Source organism: Macaca mulatta, chromosome 9, assembly GCF_049350105.2.
Source record: "Macaca mulatta isolate MMU2019108-1 chromosome 9, T2T-MMU8v2.0, whole genome shotgun sequence".
Taxonomy (NCBI): domain Eukaryota; kingdom Metazoa; phylum Chordata; class Mammalia; order Primates; family Cercopithecidae; genus Macaca; species Macaca mulatta.
Genome location: NC_133414.1, coordinates 112,074,884 through 112,089,732, shown reverse-complemented (window position 1 = coordinate 112,089,732; position 14,849 = coordinate 112,074,884). Strand labels below are relative to the sequence as shown.

General features: G+C 46.4%; 1 non-coding gene across 1 annotated transcript; it reads left to right on the top strand.

The window, feature by feature from the left end:
* Nucleotides 1-3,875: 3,875 nt before the first annotated feature.
* Nucleotides 3,876-4,015, top strand: LOC114670219 (small nucleolar RNA SNORA9). Its single transcript, XR_003719701.1, has one exon. It is a non-coding gene; the product is annotated as a small nucleolar RNA SNORA9 (small nucleolar RNA).
* The last annotated feature ends 10,834 nt before the right edge of the window (nucleotides 4,016-14,849 follow it).

Genomic DNA, 14,849 nt, shown 5'->3' with positions numbered 1-14,849 from the left:
GTGGGGAGACCACTGAAAGCCAGGAGAAAAGGTGGCCTCAGTCCGGGCAGGCAGCAGGGCTGGGGAAACACCAGGAAACTCCAGAGCACTTGCTGCCAGCTCCCCAGGGCTTCTCTGCTGCTTTTAGACTCCCAGTCTGATTCAGACCCACCCTGCCTGCCACCTGAGGATTTGAAGTACTAAAGGAGATGCAAATTTTTAAACCAAGCCCTAAAAACCATTCTTAGTAAAATGCACTCAAGCCAGAGGCCATTATACAAACCAAGTATTATATGGAAAATACAGTGTCTGGCTGTGACCACATGAAAAGTTCTCACTGCATACAAAGGACATGAGATCAGGACTCACAGGACAAGAGTGGGCAGGGTTGACAGAACATGAAGGAAGGGCCTCCAACTTTGGGCTCAGCCCTCTCCTGGCTGGTGCCCTTTCTATTTTATAGCTAGAAAGTTATTTTAAAGAGGAAATCCTCTGCACGGAATGCCAGCCTGGATAGGTGGTGTTTCCTAAAGGGGAAGAACCCCCAATGAAGGGCATAGCTTTTGGACTCTGACAGACGTGGGTTTTAACTCTAGCTCTGTTCCTTATTGGCTGTGTGACCTTGAGCAAATAACTTACCTTCTCTGAGTCATAGTTATTCATCTGGAAAAAAAAAAAAAAAAAAAAAAAGACTATCTGGCCAGGCATGGTGACTCACACCTGCAGTCCAAGCACTTTGGGAGGCTGAGGCAGGAGGATTGCAGGAGTTTGAGACCAGCCTGGGGAACATGGCAAAACCTTATCTCTACAAAAAATGCAAAAATGAGCTGGGCGTGGTGGTGTGGACCTGTAGTCCCAGTTACTCAGGAGGCTGAGGCAGGAGGATCGCTTGAGCTGGGGAGGTGGAAGCTGCAGTGAGCTATGATTGCATCACTGTACTCCAGCCTGGGCAACAATGTGAGACCCTATCAAAAAAAGAAAAGAAAGGAAAAGAAAAGAAGAAAAGAAAAGAAAGAAGAGAAAAGAAAAGAAAAATGAAAAGAAAAGAAGAAGAAATCTATCTCACTGTAACGGCCCAATGAGTTTATCTTGCCTGCTGCCTAGACAGAGGCGATTTATCAAGATAGGGGAATTGCAATGGAGAAAGAGTAATTCAGGCAGAGCAGGCTGTGCAGGAGATCTGAGTTTTATTATTATTCAAATCAGTCTCCCTGAGCATTTGGGGATCAGAGTTTTTTGTTCGTTTGTTTTGTTTTGTTTTGAAACTGAGTCTCGCTCTGTCCCCCAGGCTGCAGTGACAGTGGTGCAGTCTCAGCTCACTGCAATCTCCGCCTCCCAGGTTCAAGCAAGTCTCCTGCCTCAGCCTCTCTAGTAGTTGGGATTATAGGTGCACGCCACCATGCCCAGCTAATTTTTGTATTTTTAGTAGAGACAGGGTTTCACCGTGTTGGCCAGGCTGCTCTCGAACTCCTGACCTCAAGTGATCTGCCCACCTCGGCCTCCCAGAGTGCTGGGATTACAGGTGTAAGCCACCGCGCCCAGCTTGGGGATCAGAATTTTCAAAGATAATTTGGTGGGTAAGGTCTTGGGAAGTGGGGAGTGCTGATTGGTCGGGTTGGAAATGGAATCGTAGGGGGTTGAAATTAGATTTTCTTAATGTCTTCTGTTCCTGGATGCGATGGCAGAACTGGTTGGGCCAAATTACCAGTCTGGGTGATGTCTGCTGATCCATTGAGTGCAGGGTCTGCAAAATATCTCAGACACTGATACTAGGTTTTACAATAGTGATTTTATCCCCAGGAGCAATTTGGGGAAGTTCAGGCTCTTGGAGCCAGAGGCTGCATGACCCCTAAACTGTAATTTCTAATCTCGTAGCCAGTTTGTTAGTCCTACAAAGGCAGACTGGTCCCCATGCAAGAAGGGGGTCTTTTTAGGAAAGGTCTATTACCAATTTTGTTACAGAGTCAAACCATGAACTGAATTCCTTCCTCAAGTTAGTTCAGCCTACACCCAGGAACGACCAAGGACAGCTGAAAGATTAGAAGCAAGATGGAGTCAGTTAGGTCTGATTTCTTTCACTGTCAGAATTTCTTCAGTTATAATTTCGCAAATGTGGTTTCATCACTCTGAGTTTGTGGGGATTAAAGGTGCTGCCCTTATAAATGAGTCAGGAGTGGGGAGGCCAACACTTGCCCCACACTTCCTCAGAGGATTATCACTTATCTGCCAGCGACATCAAGGACTTCGGGGTGCAAAGAGGAGCTTGGAAGTGAGGCATTCTCCTAAGAGGCTGAACCAAGCCCACCCTGTCCTTTCTCTCGCTCTCTCTTTAAAAAAAAAAAAAAAAAATACTTCAAGCCAGGTGTGGTTGCACGTGTGTATAATCTCAGCTACTCAGGAGGCTGAGGCAGGAGAATCGCCTGAACCCAGGAGACAGAGGTTGCAGTGAACCAAGATCGCACCACTGCACTCCAGCCTGGGCGATAGAGCAAGACTCCATCTCAAAAAACAACAAAAAAACAAACACTTCATACACAGAAATTCAACCTTTATTAGTTCCTTATTCTTCCTGGCACTTTTCCTTCTAAGCTGGGGATTTCATGACACAGTAATTCCTACCCCCCTCACTTGAAGAGATAGGAGAACTGGCAGTTTTCAGACAGCATGATACCTGATGACTTCTGGACCTGGTGCTGGTTCCCACGGAGGTTTCTGCTGGTGGGTTTCCGCTCCAGTAAGCTGTGACTGCCTTGTCTTTGTATCTTTATATCCCAACACTCAGATTATAAGGAAACGTATTGGCCGGGCGCGGTGGCTCAAGCCTGTAATCCCAGCACTTTGGGAGGCCGAGACGGGTGGATCATGAGGTCAGGAGTTCGAGACCATCCTGGCTAACACGGTGAAACCCCGTCTCTACTAAAAAATACAAAAAACTAGCCGGGCGAGGTGGCGGGCGCCTGTAGTCCCGGCTACTCGGGAGGCTGAGGCAGGAGAATGGCGTAAAAACCCAGGAGGCAGAGCTTGCAGTGAGCTGAGATCCGGCCACTGCACTCCAGCCTGGGCGACACAGCGAGACTCCGTCTCAAAAAAAAAAAAAAAAAAAAAAAAATACCACCACAAAAAAAAAAAAAAAAGGAAACGTATTACACATATGAACTGAGTGCACAATCTCCAATATTACTTTCACATTTTTTCTCCTTCTGACCTCTTTCACTATTTTTCTTCTTTTATCTAGTGGTAATAGTTTTGCGTATCTATTTTTTAAATTAGAAACTGGTATGCAGAATTCTCATGTCTTTCAATGCCCCTTGCACTTGTATAATTCCCCTTCCATGCAAGCGGGTGGAATCCGTAAATATGAGATAGCATGTGTAAACCAGGAGTATGTCAGACAAGTCTTAATCAATTTAGAAAGTTTATCTTGTCACAGTTAAGGACGTGACCATGACAGCCTCAGGAGATCCTGACGACATTTGCCAAGGTAGTCAGGACACAGCTTGGTTTTATATTTTTCAGGGAGACATGAGACATGAATCAACATATGTAAGATATACATTGGTTTGGTCCGGAAAGGTAGGACAACTCAAAGTGGGGAGGGGTCTTCCAGGTAATAGGTAGATAAAGACAAATGGTTGCATTCTTTTGAGTTTCTGATTAGCCTTTTGGGAATACACAAGGCGCAAGTGAATACAAAACAAAATTTCAAAAATGGTAATGTCTCAATACAATGGAATCAAGTTTATTTCTGTTAAAGATCCAGGAAATGAATTCACAGTGTGATATTGTGATCTATTAAAAGAAAAACCTTAGACAGGTCAAGTGTAGTGGCTCACACCTGTAATTCCAGTGCTTTGGGAGGCCGAGTCAGGATAAGTTCACGAGTTCAAGACCAACCTTGGCAACATAGACCTCGTCTCAATTAAAAAAAGGTTTCTTAATTAAGAAAAACCTTAAGTGCTTGCTAGAACAGTTTTGAAACGGTTTGAGGCCTTGCCCTGCTCCATCCAGAGCAAGGTTATAGAAATTTCAGACAATGACTGGCTCCCTCCTGGATCTGGTGTCTTGTATAGAGCTGGGCCTTGTATGGATCTGCCCCATCTAATGTGGCAGCCACTTGGCATGCATGATTAAATTAAATTTAATTTTCACACTAACCACATTTCAGGCGGTCAGTAGCCACAGGTGGCCAGTGGCTACCATATTGGGCCGCACTGATTAGAGGGCATTTCTGTCGCTGTGGAAGTTGTTTTGGACGATGCTAGTGTGAAAGGTAAAGGGAATTCTGAGTGTTTGCTATGCTCCAGGCTCAGTACAAATTTTATTTTATTATACACTTAAAGCAAAAGTCTTTTAAAAGTTGAGAATGAAGCCAAGAGAGGTGGTAAGGGTAGGAGTTGAAACAGTGGAGAGGAATAACAGGGAAGAGTCCTGCCCTGAGAGACTCATGAACAGGATATTTACAAGGCAAAGCAAAGAGAACCAAAGTCTCAGTTCTGCAGAGGGGCTGAGTGCCCCAGGAGCTAGTGGAGGGTGAGGTCAATGTGTACTCATCTTAAAGGAAAAACTCATGGAAGAGGAAGGTGCTAATGTTGAACACCTATTTTACCCAGACCTCTTAATTCTTGTTTTAAATATTTGAGGTATCACCATGAGGTTGTGTTTAAATTCAGTACACATGAGGGGCCCAAGGTCAGAATTATGTGTCCAGGGTTGCCCAGCCACAAACCAGCAGATCAGGGTTTGATGCCAGGCCTCTCTCATCCTGCAGCCTGAGTGGAATATAGAAGCCGGTGGGAAGGAGATGGATGCCTTCAAGTTCTTGTCTTGGTGTTAGGCCAGGAACAGTTGCTGAACACCCCAGGCCTGCTGAGGTCCCTCCTTGAGTCTCGTGTTCAAGCAATCTTTGTCCATGAAACTGGGAGGCGACCTTGTTAGCTGCCAGTTCCTGACAGCCACCTCTCACCAGTGGCTCCACTCTGTGTCCCTGACCCAGCACATGGCACAAGAGTACCTGCCATCCCTCAGTGTTTCTACAGCAGCAATCCTGAGATGCCGGAGCTAGAGGGGACCTGACCTGAGAGAAGATACCTTCAGTGGCTGCTAGGCTGTTCCTTGGAACCTGTGCAGGGATGAGGCCTGCCTGTGTTAATACATCTGCTGATGAGTGGAGCTGAATTTGAATGCAAGTCTTGGCACCTTAATTGAGCAAGTTTGAAACCTTGTTTGCTGCCCTTCTGGAAGGAGTCAGGAATTTCCAGTTCTGGGCCTGGCCTATGGGTCTGACAGACCTCTGGCCCTAGGTTTGGGTGCCAGGTTCTCTGCTTCCAGAATGAGAAGCTTTGCTGTGCACCAGGACCTGGACCCTTCTGGTATCTCCTGAATGAAAAACAAGGGCTATTTAATAAATATGGATTTAAATATGAAAAAAAAAAAAAGGCCGGGCGCGGTGGCTCAAGCCTGTAATCCCAGCACTTTGGGAGGCCGAGACGGGCGGATCACGAGGTCGGGAGATCGAGACCATCCTGGCTAACACGGTGAAACCCCGTCTCTACTAAAAAAATACAAAAAACTAGCCGGGCGAGGTGGCGGGCACCTGTAGTCCCAGCTACTCGGGAGGCTGAGGCAGGAGAATGGCGTGAACCCGGGAGGCGGAGCTTGCAGTGAGCTGAGATCCGGCCACTGCACTCCAGCCTGGGCGACAGAGCGAGACTCCGTCTCAAAAAAAAAAAAAAAAAAAAAAAAAAAGAAAAACCTTGGCCAGGTGCAGTGGCTCACGCCTGTAATCCCAGCACTCTGGGAGGCTGAGGCGGGCATATCATGAGGTGAGGAGTTTAAGACCAGCCTGGCCAACATGGTGAAATCCTGTCTCTACTAAAAATACAAAAATTAGCCAGGTATGGTGCCTCGTGCCTGTTATCCCAGCTACTAGGGAAGCTGAGGCACGAGAATTGCTTGAACCTGGGAGGCGGAGGCTGCAGTGAGCCAAGATCGCGCCGCTGCACTCCAGCCGGGGCCGTAGAACGAGACTGAGTCTCAAAGAAAAAGAAAAGAAAAAGAAAAACCTACATTTTCTGTTATTTCAAAAAAAAAAAAAAACCAAAACAAACAAAAAAACACCTTAGACAGATTAAATTTAACAATTTTTAATTGAGCAAAGAATGATTTGTGAACCAGGTAACACCCAAACCAGAATAAGTTCAGGGAGACTCTGGCGCTGTTGTGTGGTCTAAATTTTATGGACAGAAAAAGGAAAGTGATGTACATAAAACAGAAGTGATGTACAGAAGCAGCTGGATTGGATATAGTTTGATGTTTGCCTTATTTGAACACAGTTTGAACAGTTGGCCACCTTTGATTGGTCAAAACTCAAAGATTGGTACAATAGTAAGGTTACAGCCTGTTTACACATTTTGGTTACAGTTCACTATGTACAAAAAAACCTTTAGGCTGAACTTAAAATACGTAAGAAGGCAGCTTTAAGCTTTCATATTGAATTCTGAAAGGAAACAAAAACAAAAGTGTTCTCTTAACCTATGATGTGGGTTAAGAGAAGTCCAACGTCCTGTTTCTGACTGATTATGGAGCAACAAAGGTACTCAAATTTCTTGCCCATGTTGCCTCCTTACCTTCCATGTATCAAGGGATAAGTTTGTCCATGTACAAATAAAAGTATACCCTATGAGTGCACACAAGGGACCTCTTTCTCAGTTCTATTGTTCATAGAGGCATAAGCAAAGAAAAAACTGAGAGATAAGAGTTTCATGACACCAGAGGAGTCTTGATCTGTGATCCTGGGACATAGCCGTCTACATCTAGGATGCTGTCTGCTTATAGGGAGAAACTTCCCTGGGTAGCTTTCTTTCTTTCTTTTCTTTTCTTTTTTTTTTTTTGGAAACAGTCTTGTTTGCTCTGTTGCTCAGGCTGGTGTGCAGTGACACAATCCCAGCTCACTGCAGCCTCGAACTCCCAGGCTGCAGCAATCTTCCCATCTCAGCCTCCCAAGTAGCTAGAACTACAGGTGCGTACCATTGTGGCTGGCTAATTTTTGTATTTTTTGTAGAGATAGGGTTTCACCATGTTGGCCAGAGTGGTCTTGAACTCCTGAGATCAAGGTATTAGCCTGCCTCAGCCTCCCAAAGTTCTGGGATTACAGGAGCGTGCCACTACGCCTGGCTAACTTTTTCAAGTTTTTTTTTTTGAAACGGAGTCTCACTTTGTCGCCCAGGCTGGAGTGCAGTGGCGCGATCTCAGCTCACTGCAGGCTCCTCCTCCCAGGTTCACGCCATTTTCCTGCCTCAGCCTCCCGAGCAGATGGGACTACAGGTGCCCGCCACCATGCCCGGCCAATTTTTTGTATTTTTAGTAGAGACAGGGTTTCACCGTGTTAGCCAGGATTGTCTCGATCTCCTGACCTCATGATCTGCCCTCCACGGCCTCCCAAAGTGCTGAGATCACGGGTGTGAGCCACCGTGCCTGGCCTTTTAAAGTTTTTGTAGAGACAGAGTCCTACTATGTTGCTTAGGCTGGTCTTGAACTCCTGGGCTCAAGCAATCCTCCCACCTCAGCCTCTCAAAGTGCTGGGATTATAGGCATGAGCCACTATGCCCAGCCAGATTTACATTAAGGTTCCCAAAGGGGGACAGTTCTAAGAATCTGGAGGGACCCTTCTGAGTTGTGAGATTAGGAACCTAAAGTTTAAGGTTTAGAAGTTTTGCTGCAGCGTGGGTGACAAAGGTAGTCTTTCTCTAATGTTCTCAGAAGAACCCATCTTTTAGTCCCAGGTTGTGAAGAGTTTGATCAGTGAGTGGACCATGAAAAGTTTTCTTAACCTAGTGAAAACATACTTTTGGCATAATGCATTAAAGTTTTTTTTTGTTTGTGGTTTTTTGTTTGTTTGTTTGTTTTCCAGATGGAGTCTTGCTCTGTTGCCCAGGCTGGAGTGCAATGGCGCGATCTCAGCTCACCGCAACCTCCACCTCCCAGGTTCAATCGATTCTCCTGCCTCAGCCTCCCGAGTAGCTGAGATTACCGGCGCCTGCCACCACTCCCAGCTAATTTTTTGTATTTTTTAGTAGAGACAGGGTTTCACCATGTTGGCCAGGCTGGTCTCAATCTCCTGACCTCATGATCTGCCCGCCTCGGCCTCCTAAAGTGCTGGGTTTACAGGGATGAGCCACCACGCCCGGCCCGACCAAGGAAATCTTAATCTTTGACCTTAATATGTGTGTATTTATTTTTTGAGACAGTTTCTCACTCTGTCACTCAGGCTGGAGTGCAGTGGTGCTATCTCAGCTCACTGCAGCCTCGACCTCCTGGGCTCAGGTAATCCTCCCACCTCAGCCTCCCGAGTAGCTGGGACCAGAGACATGCACCACCACACATGCCCAACTAATTTATTTTTGTATTTTTTTTTAATAGAGTCGGGGTTCTCTCTATGTTGCCCAGGCTGGTCTTCAACTCCTAGGCTCAAGCAATTTGCCCATCTCCCAAAGTGCTGGCTTTCTAACGTGCTGGGATTATAGATGTGAGTCACTGTGCCCAGTCAATCTTTTTTTTTTTTTTTTTTTTTTTTTGAGACGGAGTCTCGCTTTGTCGCCCAGGCTGGAGTGCAGTGGCGCGATCTCGGCTCACTGCAAGCTCCGCCTCCCAGGTTCACGCCATTCTCCTGCCTCAGCCTCCCGAGTAGCTGGGACTACAGGCGCCCGCCACCGCGCCCGGCTAATTTTTTGTATTTTTAGTAGAGACGGGGTTTTACCGTGGTCTCGATCTCCTGACCTTGTGATCCGCCCGCCTCGGCCTCCCAAAGTGCTGGGATTACAGGCGTGAGCCACCGCGCCCAGCTTTTTTTTTTTTTTTTTTTTTAAGACAGAATCTCACTCTTTGTCACCCAGGCTGGAGTGCAGTGGTGTTATCTCGGCTCACTGCAACCTCTGCCTCCCAGGTTCAAGTGATTGTCCTGCCTCAGGCTCCTGAGTAGCTGGGATTACAGGTGTGCACCACCTTGCCTGGCTAATTTTTTTTCTTTTTGAGATGGAGTCTCACTCTGTTGCCCAGGCTGGAGTGCAATGGTGTGATCTCGGCTCACTGCAACCTCCACCTCCTGGGGTCAAGTGATTCTCCTGCCTCAGCCTCCCAAGTAGCTGGGACTACAGGTGCATACTACCAGCCTGGCTAATTTTTTTGTATTTTTAGTAGAGATGGGGGTTTCACCATGTTGGCCAGGCTGGTCTTGAACTCCTGACCTCTGGTGATCTTCCTGCCTTGGCCTCCCAAAGTGCTGGGATTGCAGGCATGTGCCACTGCACCTGGCCTTTTTATTCTTTTTTCTTTTTGATACAGAGCCTTGCTCTGTCATTCAGGCTGGAGCACAATGACATGATGTCAGCTCACTGCAACCTCTGCCTCCCAGGTTCAAGCAATTCTCCCTCAGCTACCTGAATAGCTGGGATTACAGCCACATGCCACCAGGCCCAGCTAATTTTTTGTATTTTTAGAAGAGACAAGGTTTCTCCATGTTGCCCAGGCTGTTCTCAAACTCCTGAGCTCAAGCATGAGCCACCATGCCCTGCCTGGCCAAGTATTTTAAACAATGAAAAGAATTTTGGGCTGGGTGCAGTGGTTCATGCCTGTAATCCCAGCACTTTGGGAGGCCAAGGCGGGTGGATCCCTTGAGCTCAGGAGTTGGAGTCCAGCCTGGGCAACATGGCGAAACCTCGTCTCTACTAAAACTCCAAAAATTAGCTGGGTGTGGTGGTGCATGTCATCCCAACAACTTGGGAGGGTGAGGCATGAGAATCTCTTTACCTGGGAGGTGGATGTTGCAGTGAGCCAAGATCACACCATTGCACTCCAGCCTGGGCTATAGAGCAAGACTCTGTCTCAAAGAAAAAGAGAGAATTTTGAAACTGTGACACAGGTACCCTCCCCAATGTCTTTCCTAGTTGTCCTGGGTCTCATGTAGTCATGTGGCACCCAGAAGGACTATGAAGGGCAGGGCCTGAGTCCTAAATTTATATACCAGGTATAGAGCTCCAGACAGAAGACAGAGCATGAAGATGATACCTGGAGGATCAAAGCCCTCCTAGAATAGGTAGGAGGCAAAGCTGGGGCAGGGAAAAGGGACCATAATTGAGTTTGACTCTGCCTTGCAGCTGGTGGTCTAGGCACTGGGAACATGACCCCAGGCCCGCCTTTGTAATCACTGCACAGGTGGTTCTTGCCTGCTGCACAGACAAAATCAACTTATTGAGACCACCCCATTGCAGTAGAGAAAAAGTTTAACTGATGCAAGCCTGGCCCATTTGACTGGAGTTATCCATCAAATCAGTCTCCCTGAAGGTTTGGAGGTTAGGGGATTTTATGGACACTTTGGTGGGCAGGGGGCTAGGGAATGGGTGCTGATGATTGGCTGGAGATGCACTCACAGGTGTGTGGAGAATTGTCCTGTTGCTCTGAGTCTGCTTCTGGGTGGGGCCACAGGATCAGCTGAGTCATGAGTCATGAGTCTGAGTGGGGTCAGTCTGAAAGATATCTAAAGAAAATCAACCTTACGTTCTACAATAGTGATGTTTTCTTTTTTTTTTTTTTTTTTTTTTTTTTGAGACGGAGTCTCACGCTGTTGCCCAGGCTGGAGTGCAGTGGCGCGATCTCGGCTCACTGCAAGCTCCGCCTCCCGGGTTCCCGCCATTCTCCTGCCTCAGCCTCCTGAGTAGCTGGGACTACAGGCGCCCGCCACCGCGCCCGGCTAATTTTTTGTATTTTTAGTAGAGACGGGGTTTCACTGTGGTCTCGATCTCCTGACCTTGTGATCCGCCCGCCTTGGCCTCCCAAAGTGCTGGGATTACAGGCTTGAGCCACCGCGTCCGGCCTGTGATGTTTTCTATAGGAGCAATTGGGGAAGTTCCAAATCTTGTACCTTCTGGCCACGTGACTCCTGAGCAGTAAGGGATTATTGAAATTACACCTACAAACCTGGGAAACAATGTGAGACCCTGGTGATATGGTTTGGATATGTGTCCCCACCAAATCTCAGTTTGAAATGTAATCCACAATTTTGGAGGCAGGGCCTGGTGGGAGATGTTTGGGTTAGGGAGGCAGATCCCTCATGCCTTGCTGGAGTCCTTATGATAATGAGTGAGTTATCATGTGATCTGGTTGTTTAAAAGTATACGGCACCTCCCTCCCCACTCTCTCTTGCTCCTGCTTTCATCATTATGTGAAATCCCTGAAGCCTCCTCAGAAGCTGAGTAGAGGCCAGTACCATGCTTCCTGTACAGCCTGCAGAACCATAAGCCAGTTAACCTCTTTTCTTTATAAATTACCTAGTCTTTGGTTTTTCTTTATAGCAATGCAAGAGCAGCCTAACACACTTGGCTCTACAAAAATAAATAAATACATAAATAAATAAATAAATAAATAAATAAATAAATTAGTAGGGCATGGTGGTATGCACTTATAGTCCCAACTACTTGGGAGGCTAAGGTGGGAGGATCAGTTAAGCCCAAGTGTTCAAGATTAAAGTGAGCTATGATTGCACCACCGCACTCCAGCCTGAGCATCAGAGCAAGACTCTGTCTCTAAAGCAAAACAAAACAAAAGAAACTATGCCTATGTCTTAGCAGAATTCAAGCCCGTCCCATGATACTAGTCTTGTGCCCTTTCATTAGTTTTAAAAAGGTAGGTTTCAGTCTCTGAGCAAGGAGTGGGTAAGTTTTAGGGAGGGACTATTACCATCCTTTCTTTAAAGTGTAAACTAAATTCCCACCAAAGTTAGTTTGGCCTATGCCCAGAAATAACCAAGGACAGCTTGGAGGACAGAAGGAAGATAGAGTCAACTATGCCAGATTTATCTTACTGTCATGTTTTTTGTTGTTGTTGTTTTTTTTTTTTTTTTTTTTTTTTTTGAGATGGAGTCTCGCTCTGTCACCCAGGCTAGAGTGCAGTGGCATGATCTTGGCCCACTGCAACCTCTGCTTCCTGGGCTCAAGCAATTCCCCTGCCTCAGCCTCTTGAATAGGTGGGACCACAGGCATGTGCCACCATATCTGGCTAATTTTTGTATTTTCATTAGAGACTAGGTTTCACCATGTTGGCCAGGCTGGTCTCAAGCTCCTGGCCTCAAGTAATCCACTCGCCTTGGCCTCCCAGAGTGTTGGGATTACAGGTATGAGCCACCACTCCTGGTCTCTTACTGTCATATTTTACAAAGGCAGTTTCACCGTGACCACTCATCCAGACCCCAGAATCCAGAGGCTCAAAACCAAAATAATAAGCTCACAGTTAAATCAAACAAGTATCAAAAATATTAAGAAGCAGCATTAGTATGACTTTAAAACATGTAGCAGAGAGAGCTTACATCTGTCTGACCAGTACATCCAGGCAAAAATATCGTGATTTACTTTCCAACCTGACTCTGGCATAACATTACAAGACAAAGAAGGTCAAAATATTTTACCCTAAAATACATTTCTGTCTGACCAGTAAATCCAGGCAAAAATATCCTACAGAGATGAACTAAATCTGAATAGGAAACATTTGTCATCTGTTGCCTCTAAGGGTAGTCACTATAAGACTTCAAAAGAACTTTGGTCTCCATAATCTTTATCTTAACCTGAACATTCCCTCTCTATCAATCCCAGGTCTTTAGACAAACTCAACCAATTGTCAACCAGAAAATGTTTAAATTCACCTATAGCCTGGCAGCCCCACCCTGGTTTGAGTTGTTCCACCTTTCTGGACCAAGCCAGTGTATTTCTTAAATGTATTTGATTGATGTCTCATGCCTCTCTAAAATGTATAATACCAAGCTGTGCCCGACCACCCTGGGCAAATGTTCTCAGGACCTCCTCCTGGCTAAACTCCACTCTTAAGCCTGGAACCTCTGCCCTAAGTGAAAACAACTGACCCTATTTTTCCACCCAAATGATTGCCTTTTTGGCCCACCCTACCGCCTATCCTGTGTCCATAAAAACCAGACCAGTTGGCAGAAAAAAGAAAGAGCATCATGAACAGCCAATGAAAGTGGTCCAGAACGCAAGCTGCTAAGCCTCAGGATACAAGCAGCTGAGCAGCAAACAGAGAAGCAAGCAGCTGAGCATTGGAGACTACAAATAGATGTAGCTAACTTCAGATGGTACGGCTCCAGGGAAAGATCACCTTCTTCCTGCACCATCCCCTTTCCAGCTCCCCATGCCGCTGAGAGCCACTCTTCAAACAGTTCATGTGATCTGATTCTTCCTGGACACTGAAAAAGAACTTGGGTGTCAAAAAGGCAGCTGCAGGAGCCTGTCACCCTGACCCTTCACTGAGCTGTTAACACTTAGCCATCCAAGGACTGCAGGCTAAGTGAAACGAACCACTCCAATTCCTGCCCCACCCACGAAGAGGGTGAGGGTCAAGGGAAGTATCCTATCTCAGGCCTGATAGTAACTAAGCCAAAGGATGAGCAGATTAAATTCTTCTTGTTCTTTTCCTTCTTTCTTCTTTCTTCTTCCCTCTTTGATCTTTCTTCTTTCTTCTTCTCAGAATCTTGCTCTGTTGCTTGGCTGGACTGCAGTGATAAGATCATGGCTCACTGCAGTCTTGACCTCCTGGGCTCAAGCAATCCTCCCACCTCAGCCTTTGAGTAGCTGGGACTACAGGCACACATTACCATGCCTGGCTAAGTTTTAAATTTTTTGTAGAGACAATGTCTCACTTTGTTGCCCAGGCTGGTCTTAAACTCCTGGGCTCAAGCGATCCTCCTGTGTTGACCTCCCAAAGTGCTGGAATTACAAAGATTTAACTCTTCTTATCAATTAGCCACATAAGCCTTTTATTTACTCTTTATAAACAGTCTTTTTTTCCCCCTTTGTTTTATTATTTACTTTTTTTTTTTTTTGAGACAGAGTCTTGCTTAGTCACCCAGGCTGAAGTGTAGTGGTGCCATCTCAGCTCACTGCAACCTCTGCTTCCATGTTCAAGCGATTCTTGTGCCACGGTCTGTAGTCCCAGCCTCTCAAGTAGCTGGGACTACAGACCGTGTGCCACTACGCCCAGCTGATTTTTGTATTTTTAGTAGAGACGGGGTTTCACCATGTTGGCCAGGCTGGTCTTCAACTTCTGACCTCAAGTGATCTGCCCACCTTAGTCTCCCAAAGTGCTGGGATTACAGGCGTGAGCCACCATGCCCAACCAATTATTTACTTTTAAACTATTTTGTTTATTGGCATTTTTACAACATATAAATATCTTTTAAATTTTTAATTAATTAATTTATTTTTATTTTTTTGAGATGAAGTCTCACTCTGTCACCCAGGCTGGAGTGCCATGGCATGATCTCGGCTCACTGCAACCACCGCCTCCTGGCCTCAAGCAATTCTCCTGCCTCAGCCTCCCAAGTAGCTGGACTTACAGGTATCTGCCACCATGCCTGACTAATTTTTGTGGTTTTTAGTAGAGAGAGGGTTTTGCCATGTTGACCAGGCTGGTCTTGAACTCCTGACCTCAGGTGATCCACCGACCTCGGCCTCCCCAAAGTGCTGGGATTATAGGCGTGAGCCACCACGCCCAACCAGATATTTTTAAAAAAGCAATTAAAATATCGGCTGGGTGTGGTGGCTCACGCCTGTAATCCCAGCACTTTGGGAGGCCAAGGTGGGTGGAACACGAGGTCAGGAGATTGAGATCATCCTGGCTAACATGGTGAAACCCTGACTCTACTAAAAATACAAAAAAATTAGCTGGGCGTGGTGGTGGGTGCCTGTAGTCCCAGCTACTTGAGAGGCTGAGGCAGGAGAATGGCATGACCCTGGGAGGTGGAGCTTGCAGTGAGCCGAGATCACGCCACTGCACTCTAGCCTGGGTGACAAAGCAAGACTGTCTCAAAAAAA